The sequence below is a fragment of the Coregonus clupeaformis genome, chromosome 26 (assembly GCF_020615455.1).
Source record: "Coregonus clupeaformis isolate EN_2021a chromosome 26, ASM2061545v1, whole genome shotgun sequence".
NCBI lineage: Eukaryota > Metazoa > Chordata > Actinopteri > Salmoniformes > Salmonidae > Coregonus > Coregonus clupeaformis.
In genome coordinates, this window is record NC_059217.1 from 50,993,437 (window position 1) to 51,009,217 (window position 15,781).

The 15,781-nt window shown below is 43.0% G+C and overlaps 1 protein-coding gene across 1 annotated transcript in view; it reads left to right on the forward strand.

Annotated features, from left to right (window-relative positions):
* The first annotated feature begins 7,594 nt into the window (after window positions 1-7,594).
* Window positions 7,595-15,781, forward strand: part of LOC121537909 (neuroblast differentiation-associated protein AHNAK-like) — a 51,254-nt gene continuing 43,067 nt past the window's right edge. The window contains 1 exon segment of the mRNA XM_045207657.1: window positions 7,595-7,935. The gene's annotated coding sequence lies outside the window, so the exon portion shown is untranslated.

The window sequence follows — 15,781 nt, forward strand, 5'->3', positions numbered from 1 at the left end:
TACAGAGAGATCCTTGATGAAAACCTGGTCCAGAGCGCTCAGGACCTCATACTGGGGCAAAGGTTCACCTTCCAACAAGACAACAACACTAAGCACACAGCCAAGACAACGCAGGAGTGGCTTTGGGACAATTCTCTGAATGTCCTTGAGTGGCCCAGCCAGAGCCCGGACTTGAACCTGATCAAACATCTCTGGAGAGACCTGAAAATAGCCATCCAGCGACGCTCCCCATCCAACCTGAGAGAGCTTGAGAGGATCTACAGAGAAGAATGGGAGAAACTCCCCAAATACAGGTGTGCCAAGCTTGTAGTGTCATACCCAAGAAGACTCAAGGCTGTAATCGCTGCCAAAGGTGCTTCAACCTAGTACTGAGAAAAGGGTCTGAATACTTATGTAAAGGTTATATTTCAGTTTCTTTTATTTTATACATTTGCAACTAACAACACAACATACTAAGGTTACACTGAAGACAACAGCACAACATCCTAAGGTTACAGTGAAGACAACAGCACAACATCCTAAGGTTACACTGAAGACAACAGCACAACATCCTAAGGTTACAGTGAAGACAACAGCACAACATCCTAAGGTTACACTGAGGAGCAGGCCTGGCGTATCACAAATACTACCCCATGATCTATCAACTGATCTCATGAAAAAATGAAACAGACAAGAGGCTGGCTATTCTCTACTAAGCACACTGCTTGTATTGTCCAATCGTAGGATTGGAATTCCAGTTGACTATCATCATCTGGGTTTCAGTGTTTTCTTTTCACTATTGGCATGTGGACCTTCTTGTTTGAACTGATGGAAAGCATCTGGATGAAGATGTTCAAGTTTATCTGTCTTATCGTATTTGGCTGCTCAAGATTGTTTTGTAAATGGGTTTGGAGATCTGTCCACACACACACACACACACACACATCCCTCTCTTCTAATCCTAAAACACATCCTATGTAGTCATGCGGGGCTCTGGAAGCGTCCGAAATTACACCCTATTCCCTATATAGTGCACTACTTTTGACCAGAGCCCATAGGAGGAAGTAGTGCACTATATAGGGAATAGGGTGCCATTTGGGACGGACCCTCTGACTCACGGTGACTGCAGCCCCAGCTATTTGCACTGGTTCACACAGGCAGGTCGCCCAGGCAGACACACCTACACTACAGCACATTCACCAGGAAACACACCCATGCTTCCTACACATCCTACCATTCAACCACTGACACATTCCTTATGTTTCGCAAAAAAAGGCAAAGAGCGGTTGAGAAACTGAAGAGTAGACGCAGATGGGAAGGCATTTAGAAATGTACAGAGTTTAGCTGCATTTCATTACTCAATGATTTGTGGCATTGTGAGTCACTGAGCATGACAAAGTGTTAGTCAGACTCGGCAGAGAATATTAACACATGCAACTGGTCTTTCGAAGTGGACCACGCCCAAGTGGCAGTGAGTCGAACAGGTGCTCAGGTAAACAGGTGCAGGTGCAGCATACGTTTCTGAAGTACAACCATATACTGTATCTGCTGCTGGAGTTTTCTGACTTGATTATGATTATATGATTGTGTGTGATTAAAACAAAATGTTAGTTGAAAGTTTAATTCAAAACATGTTTCTAATTTTGCTAAACAATCTGTGTGAGCATGACATGCCCAAATAGAAAAGTGCCTACTTTCAAACATCATGTAAAGTGTATTGGGAAAGTATTCAGACCCCTTGACTTTTTCCACATTTTGTTACGTTACAGCCTTATTCTAAAATTGATTAAATTGTTTTTTCCCCCTCATCAATCTACACACAGTACCCCATAATGACAAAGCAAAAACTGGTTTTTAGAATTTTTGCAAATGTGTTAAAAATAAAAAACTGAAATATCACATTTACATAAGTATTCAGACCCTTTACTCTGTACTTTGTTGAAACACCTTTGTCAGCGATTACAGCCTCGAGTCTTCTTGTGTATGATGCTACAAGCTTGGCACACCTGTATCTGTATTTTTCCCATTATTCTCTGCAGATCCTCTCAAGCTCTCTCAGGTTGGATGGGGAGCATTGCTGCACAGCTATTTTCAGGTCTCTCCAGAGATGTTCGATCGGGTTCAAGTCCGGGCTCTGGCTGGGCCACTCAAGGACATTCAGAGACTTGTCCCGAAGCCACTCCTGCTTTGTCTTGGCTGTGTGCTTAGGGTCGTTGTCCTGTTGGAAGGTGAACCTTCAACCCAGTCTGAGGTCCTGTGCACTCTGAAACAGATTTTCATCAAGGATCTCTCTGTACTTTGCTCCGTTCATCTTTCCCTCGATCCTGACTAGTCTCCCAGTCCCTGCCGCTGAAAAACATCCCCACAGCATGATGCTGCCGCCACCATGATTCACCGTAGGGATGATGCCAGGTTTCCTCCAGACCTGACGCTTGGCATTCAGGCCAAAGAGTTCAATCTTTGTTTCATCAGACCAGAGAATCTTGTTTCTCATGGTCTGAGAGTCTTTAGGTGCCTTTTTGGCAAACTCCAAGCGGGCTGTAATGTGCCTTTTACTGAGGAGTGGCTTCCGTCTGGCCACTCTACCATAAAGGCCTAATTGGTGGAGTGCTGCAGAGATGGTTGTCCTTCTGGAAGGTTCTCCCATCTCCACAGAGGAACTCTAGAGCTCTGTCATAGTGACCATTGGGTTCTTGGTCACCTCCCTGACCAAGGCCCTTCTCCCCTGATTGCTCAGTTTGGCCGGGCGGCCAGCTCTAGGAAGAGTCTTGGTGGTTCCAAACTTCTTCCATTTAAGAATCATGGAGGCCACTGTGCTCTTGGGGACCTTCAATGCTTCAGACATTTTTTGGTACCCTTCCCCAGATCTGTGCCTCGACACAATCCTGTCTCGGAGCTCTACAGACAATTCCTTTGACCTCATGGCTTGGTTTTTGCTCTGACATGCACTGTCAACTGTGGGACCTTATATAGACAGGTGTGTGCCTTTCCAAATCATGTCCAATCAATATAATTTACCACAGGTCGACCAATCAAGTTGTAGAAACATCTCAAGTATGATCAATGGAAATAGGATGCACCTGAGCTCAATTTCGAGTCTCATAGCAAAGGGTCTGAATACTTACAAGGTATTTCTGTTTAAATTTTTTATACATTAGCAAACATTTCATAAAACCTGTTTTCACTTTGTCATTATGGGGTATTGTGTGTAGATTGCTGATTAAAAAAAATATTTAATCAATTTTAGAATAAGGCCGTAATGTAACAAAATGTGGAAAAAGTCAAGGGGTCTAAATTTGTTTGATGTATAAAATATATGCATTTTTGGGGATTCCTCTGTTCCTAGAGAGGAACAGACATTCCTTCTGAGAACTTTAGGACCTCCTTAACCTATACAGAAGTTTATGATGAGCTCTCCCCTTGCTCTCCACTATCATCTCCACATGAATAGACAGGCTACTTCTAAAGAAAACAGCCAACGTCTTTAGTACAGCTGCACTCCACTTCCCTGTGTGTTCCCTAACCTGAGACTAAAACTGCATCCCAAATGGCACCCTTTTCCCTATATAGTGCACTACTTTCGACCAGGGTCCATAGGGTCCATATGGCTCTGGTCAAATGTAGTGCACTATATAAATATGGAATAGGGTGCCATTTGGGACGCAGGCCAAATCAGAGTTGTCTTCTTGACTCAAAGTATTGTGCTGCCACTCCCTGTTCTTCCTTACACAGACACACAGGACCAGTGTCCACTTCCTGTTCTTCCTTACACAGACACACAGGACCAGTGTCCACTTCCTGTTCTTCCTTACACAGACACACAGGACCGGTTTCCACTTCCTGTTCTTCCTTACACAGACACACAGGATCAGTTTCCACTTCCTGCTCTTCCTTAAACAGACACAAAGGACCAGTTTCCACTTCCTGTTCTTCCTTACAAAGACACACAGGACCAGTCTCCACTTCCTGTTCTTCCTTACACAGACACACGGGACCAGTTTCCACTTCCTGTTCTTCCTCTCTCTCTCCCTCTCTCTCTCCCTCTCTCTCTCTCTCTCTCTGTCTGTCTCTCTCTCTCTCTCTCTCTCTCTCTCTCTCTCTCTCTCTCTCTCTCTCTCTCTCTCTCTCTCTCACTCACTCTATCTCTCCACCCTCTCTCTCTACATCTGACTGTTTGCTGTTTCTCCTCAGTCAATATGGGTGTGACATGTCCTGGGGTATGAGAGCTTTGGCAAGCACACGCACCTACACGTGCACGCCCGCATACACACACCTACGTGCAAGGACCCATGCTCTGCAGACACAAACACACCCACACCCACACCCTCACACACACACACACACACACACACAGTTCAATTCAGTGTGACTTGCGGTTCAAGGGACAAAAAGGCCAATATCGGAGTAGCATAATGCAGTCACCTCATCTGAAATCACCGTCTCCAAAACTCTCAGATGTTAATTCTGTTGGATCGGCATATTGTTCTGACTCTGTTATTCACTTCCATATTCTGCCTCACATGAAAAACAAAACATAACCTTTTTTGATAGAACAACCTTCTCTCCATGCCTACTGATCCTGTGCATTTCAGGCCAGGACAATAACTGCTGAAAGAGAAGCCTACCTGGAACCAAGTTAGACAACGCCCTGCATGGGTACGTCCCAAATGACACCCTATTCCCCGTGTAGTGGTGCTCTGGACAAAAAGTAGTGCACTATATAGGGAATAGGGTGCCATTTGAGAAGTATTTGACTTAATTGCTAGTAACAAAGACGAGATGTATAATGATGTGTCTTGCTGCCGCGAGACTAGCACAAAAAAAAAAATGAGCAAGCAATACAGCTAGCAATGAGGGTGAAATTATACAGTGTAGCGTTTGCTCTGGCATGAATAACAGTATTGGGTGACAGAGCTGGGATGCAACTTTGGTTTAAGTGCCTTGCCCAAGGGCACATGGACAGATTTTTCACCTTCGGTTACTGGTCCCAACACTCTAACCACTAGGCTACCTGTTCCCTTAATAGTGCACTACTTTTGACCAGGACTGGTGCCCTTATATGAATAGGGTCCCATTTGGGACACTTATAATATATCATAACCAAAGGGTTGTTTCATGTTTTGAATGGATCTCTTGAATTTTAGAGAACAAAGTTGGACAGTCATTCAAAGCAATACAATTGCCCCTGCTGAGTTTCAACCAAAGCTCCTTCACAAATGGAAAAAGTTTCAACTTTATATGTTGTTAATAAATAGGTTAGGACTATATTGTTAAATTCCTATTGCGTCAAAGAAAAACTATTTCAAAAGTTTATATAAAAACAAGAGAGAGCATTTCTTCAAAGACAAAGAGACAAAAGTTATATTTGAAACACATTTATCTGAGTTTATCTGCTCTCTAAAACTCTGTTACAAATGTATTACTTTGGATAACTGGACCATGAAGGACTGCCCCTTTAACCAATTATTTTGGTTGCGGCAAAAGCTTTCTATTACATGTCATTGGAGCAGTGAAATGACTGTTGCGTTGGGCAGGCTGGTCTCATAGACTAGACGTAGCATAGTAAATGTAAATCATTTTTTGTATGGTTACATAAGACAGAAGGTTACTTATGGGTGGGCATATAATGCGAATGTCTAGCAACCCAAAGGTTGCGTAATCCAATCTCATCACGGACAACTTTAGCATTTTAGCTAATTAGCAACGTTGCAACAACCTACTACTTCTTAGATACTTGTGCTACTTCTTAGCGTATTAGCTAGCCCTTCCCCTAACCTTAACCCTTTAACCTAACTCCTAAATCTTAACCCAAACCTTAACCCTAACCTTAACTTTAACCCTAACCTTAACCCTAACTTTAACCCTAACCTTAACCCCTAACCCTAACAGGTTGAGAGCTTCAAGTTCCTTGGTGTCCACATCACCAACGAACTATCCTGGTCCAAACACACCAAGACAGTCGTGAAGAGGGCACGACAAAGCCTATTCCCCCTCAGGAGACTGAAAATATTTGGCATGGGTCCTCAGATCCTCAAAAAATTCTACAGCTGCACCATCGTGAGCATCCTGACTGGTTGCATCACCGCCTGGTATGGCAACTGCTCAGCCTCCGACCGCAAGGCACTACAGAGGGTAGTGCGTACGGCCCAGTACATCACTGGGGCCAAGCTTCCTGCCATCCAGGACCTCTATACCAGGCGGTGTCAGAGGAAGGCCCTCAAAATTGTCAAAGACTCCAGCCACCCTAGTCATAGACTGTTCTCTCTGCTACCGCACGGCAAGCGGTACCGGAGAGCCAAGTCTAGGTCCAAAAGACTTCTCAACAGCTTCTACCCCCAAGCCATAAGACTACTGAACAGCTAATCATGGCTACCCAAACTATTTGCACTGCCCCCCCAACCCATCTTTTTACGCTGCTGCTACTCTGTTAATTATTTATGCATAGTCACTTTAACTCTACCCACATGTACATATTACTTCAACTACCTCAACTAGCCGGTGCCCCCGCACATTGACTCTGCACCGGTACCCCCCTGTATATATAGCCTCCCTACTGTTATTTTATTTTACTTCTGCTCTTTTTTTCTCAACACTTTTTTGTTGTTGTTTTATTTTACTTTTTTATTAAAAATAAATGCACTGTTTGTTAAGGGCTGTAAGTAAGCATTTCACTGTAATGTCTGCAAAGTAACATGACATACTATACTGAACAAAAATATAAATGCATCATGTAAAGTGTTGGTCCCATGTTTCATGAGCTGAAATAAAAGATCCCAGAAATGTTCCATACGCACAAAAAGCTTATTTCTCTCAAATGTTTTGCACAAATTTGTTTACATCCATGTTAGTGAGCATTTATCCTTTGCCAAGACAATCCATCCACCTGACAGGTGTGGCATATCAAGAAGCTGATTAAACAGCATGATCATTACACAGGTACACCTTGTGCTGGGGACAACACAACACAATGCCACAGATATCTCAAGTTTTGAGGGAGCGTGCAATTGGCATGCTGACTGCAGGACTGTCCACCAGAGCTGTTGCCAGATAATTTAATGTTCATTTCTCTACCATAAGCCACCTCCAACGTCGTTTTATAGAATTTGGCAGTACGTCCAACTGGCCTCACAACCGCAGACCACGTGGAACCACGCCAGCCCAGGACCTCCACATCCTGCTTCTTCACCTGCGGGATCATCTGAGACCAGCCACCCGGAAAGTTTATGAAACAGAGGAGTATTTCTGTCTGTAATAAAGCCCTTTTTGTGGGACTGGCTCCCAAGTGAGTGGGCTTATGCCCTCCCAGGCCCACCCATGGCTGCGCCCCTGCACAGTCGTGTGAAATCCATAGATTAGGGGCCTAATAAATTTATTTCAATTGACTTATTTCCTTCTATGAACTCTCTCGGTAAAATCAATGTAATTGTTGCATGTTGCGTTTATATTTTTGTTGAAACATAATTAGAGTGCCCCGATTTTATTTACTATGTTATGTCTACCCCTGATTCCAGGTTGCATTGGATGGGCAGAGCCAGAAAGGGAGCCCACCGCCACGCCCTTCTACACCCTATATCCCTCCCTTCCCACCCTCTATCCACGACCAGTAGCAGTACCAGTTCGCATGTCCAACCATTCTGCAAAGTGCGGAGTAACAGCCACGCACACTAGAAAAAAGGTAAAACTTACTTAGGTGAGAGAGTGAGAAGAAGGAAGGGGAGAGAAAAACGCCCTGGACACCGAGGGAGACTCGGGTTGATAGAGAGAGAGAAAAAAAAAAAAGTATTTTAGAAGAGAGAAATAACTTTTGATTGGGAAGATTAGAAGAGAGAAATAACTTTTGATTGGGAAGAGGAAGACTTGCTTTTATCGACTGCTGGGACGGAGGAGGAGAAGAGGACACTGCCAAAGATGCTCAAACTGCTGTGTTGAAGTTGTTGCAGCTCTGACTGCTCATAGGTAAAACAACCATTTACTTCTGTCGTCACAATTCTGATTTAGATTATTTAAAAAGTGTATTATGGTGATGGTATCACATCTGGTAACCTCCCAAAGTTGTAACGCATTTGTTAAATGACGTGGCAATCGTGCTGTTTAAGGTTCGTTTACATAAAGTTTTTGAAAATAAGAATTGTAGTCTTTCACCGCACTAACACCGCACTAACTGAGAGGAAGGGTGGTGGTCCATGGTGTTACTTTTTTTTCTCGTTCAAAGTTCTGTAATTTCCAACACGAGATGAAGTGGGTGTGTGTCCCCACCCACATGAACGGGGACTTGGGTCACCCTTCTTATTTCACTCTCTCTTACTGCGCACAAAATAAAGCTGGGGGGGGGTTGTTATGTTCCATTGTGCTTAATGCTATCTATCAACATTTTAAATAAAAACCCCATGCAGATGTATAGCCTAGTCCAGTTGTTACTTCATCTCAGCAACGTGGATATTGATCATCCGAATCTAATCTCGCCCTGCACTCAGTAAGAAAAAAAAAAAAAGTTGTCCAAAGACAACGCCCAAATATCATCTTTGATTAAAAACCTGTCATGCTAATTTATATTTTTTCTATTTGCTTCCTAATCTACCAAGTCGAGTGTTTGTGTGACTATGAGTAATTGTTTGTTAAGAAATGTCTATCAGTAAAGGCAGTTTCCAATAAAGCCTTTTAAGATAGCCTACAGGCTTGCGTGTGGATTGTACTTACTACTACTCTTTCACCTCCTCCCTCCGTCCCTCCCTCCCTCCCTCCGTCCCTCCCTCCCTCCCTCCCTCTTTCTCCCTCGTTCAGGGAGGCGCACCCAGCGAGAGAGAAAATAATTACACAGTCATGTACAGCAGTTTTAGAACAACAACTTCCAACCCATCTTCACGAAAAAACAACGGTTTTCAGAGTATAATATAGTAACGGTTTTAATATAGTATATAAGTATACAGTGTGTGTGATAAATGAAACTGTACTTTCCAATTTAGCAAAAAACAACAACTACAAAAAAACAGTTTTCGTCTGTTTTAAGTGTGTTTTAACTGTGTTGACATGGATGGAGTTTTAGGGACTTTCTCCTGACTCGCAGTTTTAACTGGATTCGTTTTATCCTGGGATTCTAACCAGGGTGGAGAGAGAGGGAGGGAGAGGGGGGAGAGGGGGAGAGGGAGGAGAGAGGGGGAGAGGGAGGGAGAGGGAGGGAGAGGGGGGAGAGGGAGGGAGAGGGGGAGAGGGGGGAGAGGGAGGGAGGGAGAGGGGGGAGAGGGGGGAGAGGGGAGGGAGAGGGGGGAGAGGGAGGGAGAGGGAGGGAGAGGGGGAGAGGGAGGGAGGGAGAGGGGGGAGAGGGGGAGAGGGAGGGAGAGGGGGAGAGGGGGGAGAGGGAGGAGAGGGGGGAGAGGGGGTTGGGTGGGGGCGGGGGCGGGGTATGGTAATGGAATGTAGTGGTTTGGAAATACTTACTAATTGAAACCAGGTTTGAGGAGAAGAGGGGAAAATAATCAAGACTTCTGCAGCGCAGAGGGAAAGATGTGTTTTATGCAGAGAGAAAGAGGTATTTTATGCAGAGGGAAATATGTGTTTTATGCAGAGAGAAATAGGTGTTTTATACAGAGAGAAAGAGGTGTTTTACACAGAGAGAAAGAGGTGTTTTATGCAGAGGGAAAGAGGTGTTTTATCGAGCTCAGAACATTAAGAAGGGAAGATACAGAATGTGTTTGAATAACAGAACAGCTACGCTGTTGTAACTTCAGGCGTGTATTAACCTTGAAGAGATATAATAAAACCTAACAGCCACCTTGTGTGTTTCTCCATCCAAATAGACATAGATAGAGATGTAGCGATTTAGATCCCCCAGACATTATGCTTTGTAAAGTTCTCCCTTCCTCCTTCTGTCACACCCTGGCCGACGTTGTTCTGTAGAGCAGCAAGGAAACGAAAGCCGCTCTCCCAGAGAACACTAGCCACAGGCTGCCACCAGAGTCAGCCAACTCACAGAAAATGCCTTAAAGCTGTAAATGTCAAGCGGTTCTCCAATTGTTCCTGTTGAGGAGATGAATAGTGATTAGCAAAGGGTTGTATTACATTTACATTTTAGTAGATGCTCTTATCCAGAGCGACTTACAGGAGCAATTAGGGTTAAGTGCCTTGCTCAAGGGCACATCGACAGATTTTTCACCTAGTCGGCTCGGGGATTAGAACCAGCGACCTTTCGGTTACTGGCACAACGCTCTTAACCACTAAGCTACCTGCCGCCCTACATATGGTCAGTCAAGTCCAATGCAATCTTTAAAAAAATAATAATATCAATATCAAAATCATTTCTGGGTAAACACTAAGTACCTTACTGTGATTGTTTAAAATTAAAATGGTCAAAAAATAATAAAATGTCTTCTTAGCAAAGAGCAATTTCTCAAGCAAGAATTTAGCTAGGACTGTCTGGGAGTGGTCTGAGTGGGGAGGGGAGAAACTGAAACTAGCTGTTATTGGCAGAGAAGTTTGGAACTCTCATTCTTATTGGTCTATTAACTAATTTACTACCTGGTGATGTCACCAGACAGGCAAAAACTCCATCCCACCAAATCAGGCTGAAGTTTCAGGTGGTCTTTTCAAACAGCTCTTACACTAAAAGGGTGTTATCATAATTTTCACAATTTCACAGTATTATTCCAACCTCAGTGTGGAAATATATATAAAATAAAGGAAAATCACGTTTTTGACTGCATTGGACCTTTAAATGTTCACTTTTTTTAATGTGATGGTATGGAAAAAAGTATAGCCTATGTCTGTGTGTTCAATGTTTTGAACAGTTCATTTGACATGGTAGTACTTGTTCAAAACAGAGAATATAGTAAGTGTGAAATACTGACTGGAACAAAGTAAGCAATAAATTACTACACAGCCAACAGATTTAGAACAGAGCCTTTCTTGACAACCCCCTGTCAAGCCCAAACTGGGTATCGTTGTTTATTCACATAATCTATCAATCCAGTGGACATGGAATTCATAGAACATTCATCATTATACTCCACCAAACCTGCCCCCATAGCTTTCCCCTGCCAACTGTTGATAGCAGAGGAGAGGAGTGGCATTCTCACTGTGCCAGTGTGAAACGGAAAGAGCCCATTTCCTCCTCACGGTCCCATTCAGGGCCGTTTAGGACCTTATCCGTTAGAGAGAGCGAGGGAGAGACAGGGAGAGGGAGGGAGAAGGAGAGGGAGGGAGAGGGAGGGAGGGAGGGAGAGGGAGGGAGGGAGAGGGAGAGGGAGAGAGAGAGAGAGAGAGAGGGAGAGAGAGAGAGAGAGAGAGAGAGAGAGAGAGAGAGAGAGAGAGAGAGAGAGAGTGTAGGGGAGGACTTATTCCTATAAAACGAAAGTTTTTTTTAAAACACTTCTATTAATCTCTGATTGGTCCCTGGGTGTTCTGATTGTAGACCTTTAACTCATTTTAATCCCACCCTATTTTATTGTATTTATCACATACATTTCACAACTGGTGCACTAAAGCAGCAACAGCTGTTTGAATTGGTGTGTAGATGATGTGTAGAGTAGAAGTTGTACAGTACTACGTTATTGATCCCAACTTGGGAAACTGCTGGGTAGTGTGGTGTTCTCTTCCCCCCCTCTGTGGAACTGTAAGCAGATCTCAAAATATCGCTTGGCTCGTGGACTTATTTTGCCATAATGAAATGTAGCAATGTTCATGATAACGATTATTGCAAAATACTGTCTTTCAGACAGAGCGATTGTACACAGATTTGCAGAGAGAGCCACTACCCACTCTCTCCTCTCGACTATTCTGTCTGTGCATTTAGAGACAGACTTTACGGCATGTTTCCTGTTAATAAAATCAGGCAATGTTTTTTGGAGCCCAATTCATACAGTCCCAATTTTTAAAACGTTCTTGCTGGGATAAGCTTTTTATATCTCATGTGCAAGTGTAGGATGGGGAGTAGACATGGGCCACAGTGAACACACACCTGAAGTTACAAAAAAACTACTAACACAGAAAACCCCTACAGTACACTCGCCGTAAACCTTACACAACCTCGCATATGTACAACCGTGCCACCCCCCACCTTCCAACTGCCTTTCTCCAGCTCTGACTAGAGTTGACATATGGTGTAAAGGTATAGGATCTTAATTTGATCACCCTGTTGTTGCAGGACATTTGCTGCACACCAGGAAATGCAAACTTGTAGTGTATTCAAGGTTTAATTTCCACAATGTCAGACTTGATCTGCCCTAACTAAACAAAAAAAAAATCTATCAACGCTTAGAAAAAATGTCAATTTAATTATAATCCACACAATAATTAAAATTTTCCGTTGCTGCTGGATTATTTTCCTGCTGTGAGAAACTGGTCAAATTAAGATCCTACATCTGTACGTAACACGTTGTTTGGAATGGAGTGCCTAAATGTCAGGGTGGCAGTGCGAGGAATGTACATTTAGAAATATATTTTGCTTTGTTGAGGTTATTGTCTGGCTACAGAGACTGGCTCACATGTTTTTTTAAACTGTCATTTCCTTACCTCCTTCTCAGCACTTGTCTTTGCTTGTTAAAACCCATTTGTTTCCAACCACAGCTGTTCTCGTACTCTGAAATAAAAACCGCTAGCCTATAGAATGTGCAGAAAAGTTGCAAAAAAAGTCAAAAGGTTACAAGTGTGTTACACACTATGTATCAATATGTCATGTCACTGGAAGACGTTATAATGATTCATGTCAACAATAACTATAGAATGTAATAGAATTTCAGGTATTAAATGATGATTTCCAAAGCTCCATCACTTTAAGATTTAAATAGGGTGTGATATTAGCCTGTAATTACCATTAGCCATTGGTGACATTCACACAAACAATAAACAGTGTTCACTTTGGGTCGGACAACAACAACATACAGAATAAATAACACAATACTTATTTGCACTCTTTTAAAACAATACTTGTATGCAGTCCTTAGATGTTGGTGTATTTTGATGCGTGTTGGAAACTAAATGTAAATAATTTCTATAAAAGGATCTATTCCACTTGCAAATCAGTGTAATAAATAATTTCAAGTTCAGTTATTAATCAATGTTATGTTATTTGATTTGAGGTGTTATGCACCATGTACTGTAGAATAATCACATTATTGCCTCTGTCAATCTAAAACCTTTTTCTCTTTGCTTATGCAAAACCTCTCTCAATTCAATTTCAATTTAAGGGCTTTATTGACATGGGAAACGTGTGTTAACATTGCCAAAGCAAGTGAAGTAGATAGTAAACAAAAGTGAAATAAACAATAAATATTAACAGTAAACATTACACTCAGAAGTTTCAAAAGAATAAAGACATTTCAAATGTCATATTATGTCTATATACAGTGTTGTAACATTGTGCAAATAGTTAAAGTACAAATGGGAAAATAAATCAACATAAATATGGGTTGTATTTACAATGGTGGTTGTTCTTCACTGGTTGCCCTTTTCTTGTGGCAACAGGTCACAAATCTTGCAACTGTGATGGCACACTGTGGTTTTTCACCCAGTAGATAAGGGAGTTGATCAAAATTGGGTTTGTTTTCTAATTCTTTGTGGATCTCTGTAATCTGAGGGAAATATGTGTCTCTAATATGGTCATACATTTGGCAGGAGGTTAGGAAGTGCAGCTCAGTTTCCACCTCATTTTGTGGGCAGTGTGCACATAGCCTGTCTTCTCTTGAGAGCCAGGTCTGCCTACGGCGGCCTTTCTCAATAGCAAGGCTATGCTCACTGAGTCTGTACATAGTAATAATAATAATAATAATATGCCATTTAGCAGACGCTTTTATCCAAAGCGACTTACAGTCATGCGTGCATACATTTTTGTGTATTGGTGGTCCCGGGGATCGAACCTAGTCAAAGCTTTCCTTAAATTTGGGTCAGTCACAGTGGTCAGGTATTCTGCCACTGTGTACTCTCTGTTTAGGGCCAAATAGCATTCTAGTTTGCGCTGTTTTTTTGTTAATTCTTTCCAATGTGTCAAGTAATTCTCTTTTTGTTTTCACATGATTTGGTTGGGTCTAATTGTGTTGTTGTTGTTGTCCTGGGGCTCTGTGGGGTCTGTTTGTGTTTGTGAACAGAGCCAACCAAATCAGGACCAGCTTACTTAAGGAACTCTTCTCCTGGTTCATCTCTCTGTAGGTGATGGCTTTGTTATGGAAGGTTTGGGAATCGCTTCCTTTTAAGTGGTTATAGAATTTAACGGCTCTTTTCTGGATTTTGATAATTAGCGGGTATCGGCCTAATTCTGCTCTGCATGCATTATTTTGTGTTTTTCGTTGTACACAGAGGATATTTTTGCAGAATTCTGCATGCAGAGTCTCAATTTGGTGTTTGTCCCATTTTGTGAATTCTTGGTTGGTGAGCGGACCCCAGACCTCACAACCATAAATGGCAATGGGTTCTATAACTGATTCAAGTATTTTTAGCCAGATCCTGATTGGTATGTCAAATTTTATGTTCCTTTTGATGGCATAGAAGGCCCTTCTTGCCTTGTCTCTCAGATCGTTCACAGCTTTGTGGAAATTACCTGTGGCGCTGATGTTTAGGCCGAGGTATGTATCGTTTTTTGTGTGCTCTCGGGTAATGGTGTCTAGATGGAATTTATATTTGTGGTCCTGGCAACTGGACCTTTTTTGGAACACTATTATTTTTGTCTTACTGAGATTTACTGTCTCTCTCTCTCTCTCTCTCTCTCTGGTCTGTAAACCAGTCAGGCCAGTTAGTGGTAGCAAATGTTGCTTTGTCAGCTGATCTGTCCACCCCTTCGCTTGTAACTACCCCCCCACAATAGAGTAAGGAGGAAAACATTGAGACAGTTCTGTTTGATAACATTGGGACAATTCAGTTTCTCTATTCTCCTTTGTCTAAGTGTGCGTCCCAAATGGCACCCTATTCCCTTTATAGTGCACTACCTTTGACCAGGGCCCATAGATCCTTAACCAAATCTTGCCACTCACTCACCAGTGTTTCACACTTCATTGTTTGATTTAGTGTTCTTATCACCATCACCTTTCAATCTATCCTTCATTGTTTTGTTGTCTTGACTGACTGATCCTTTCAGATCCTTTGCTTCTCTGGTTGCATTCATTTTCACTGCCTCTATCAGATAAAATACTATCTCACTAGGTATTTACCAAACTGGAGAGTCTATACGGCTCCTTGGTACAATCATGTACAGAGATCCATTCAGTGATAATGATTGTAGTTGCACAACCCAACCCCCCAAAAAAGTAATAATAATTACAACAAAAAAGTGTTATTCTGTTTTGTGGCTGAAACCTGTGCTGACATGCTCTGGGCGGCAGGCAGCACACGGAGAGGCTTGGTAGAGTGAGTGGAGGTTATTTCTTTGGAGTTATTCACTGCGGGAGAGAGAGAGAGGGGGCGAGAGAGAGAGAGAGAGGAGAGTAGAGACTGGACTCCGTTCCAGCTGGCCTGACAGCTCTATCAAGGAATGTGGTAGATTGGAGCCCTGTAGAGCACAGCATAACACCCAGCCCAGGGTGGGGCCTGCTCAGCCCTGTAAAGCGCAGCATAACACCCAGCCCAGGGTGGGGCCTGCTCAGCCCTGTAAAGCGCAGCATAACACCCAGCCCAGGGTGGGGCCTGCTCAGCCCTGTAGAGCGCAGCATAACACCCAGCCCTGTTGCCTAGCCCATTGGTTGCTCTTTTAGCAATCTAGCTAGCACTGAGAGACTAGGGTGGAGCCCAGCCCCGTAGCCTGTTGCTTCAATCTCTTAGCAAGCTAACTGCTAGCGCTGAGACAGGACTGGAGGCTAGGGTGGGGCCCAGCATCGTAGCCTGT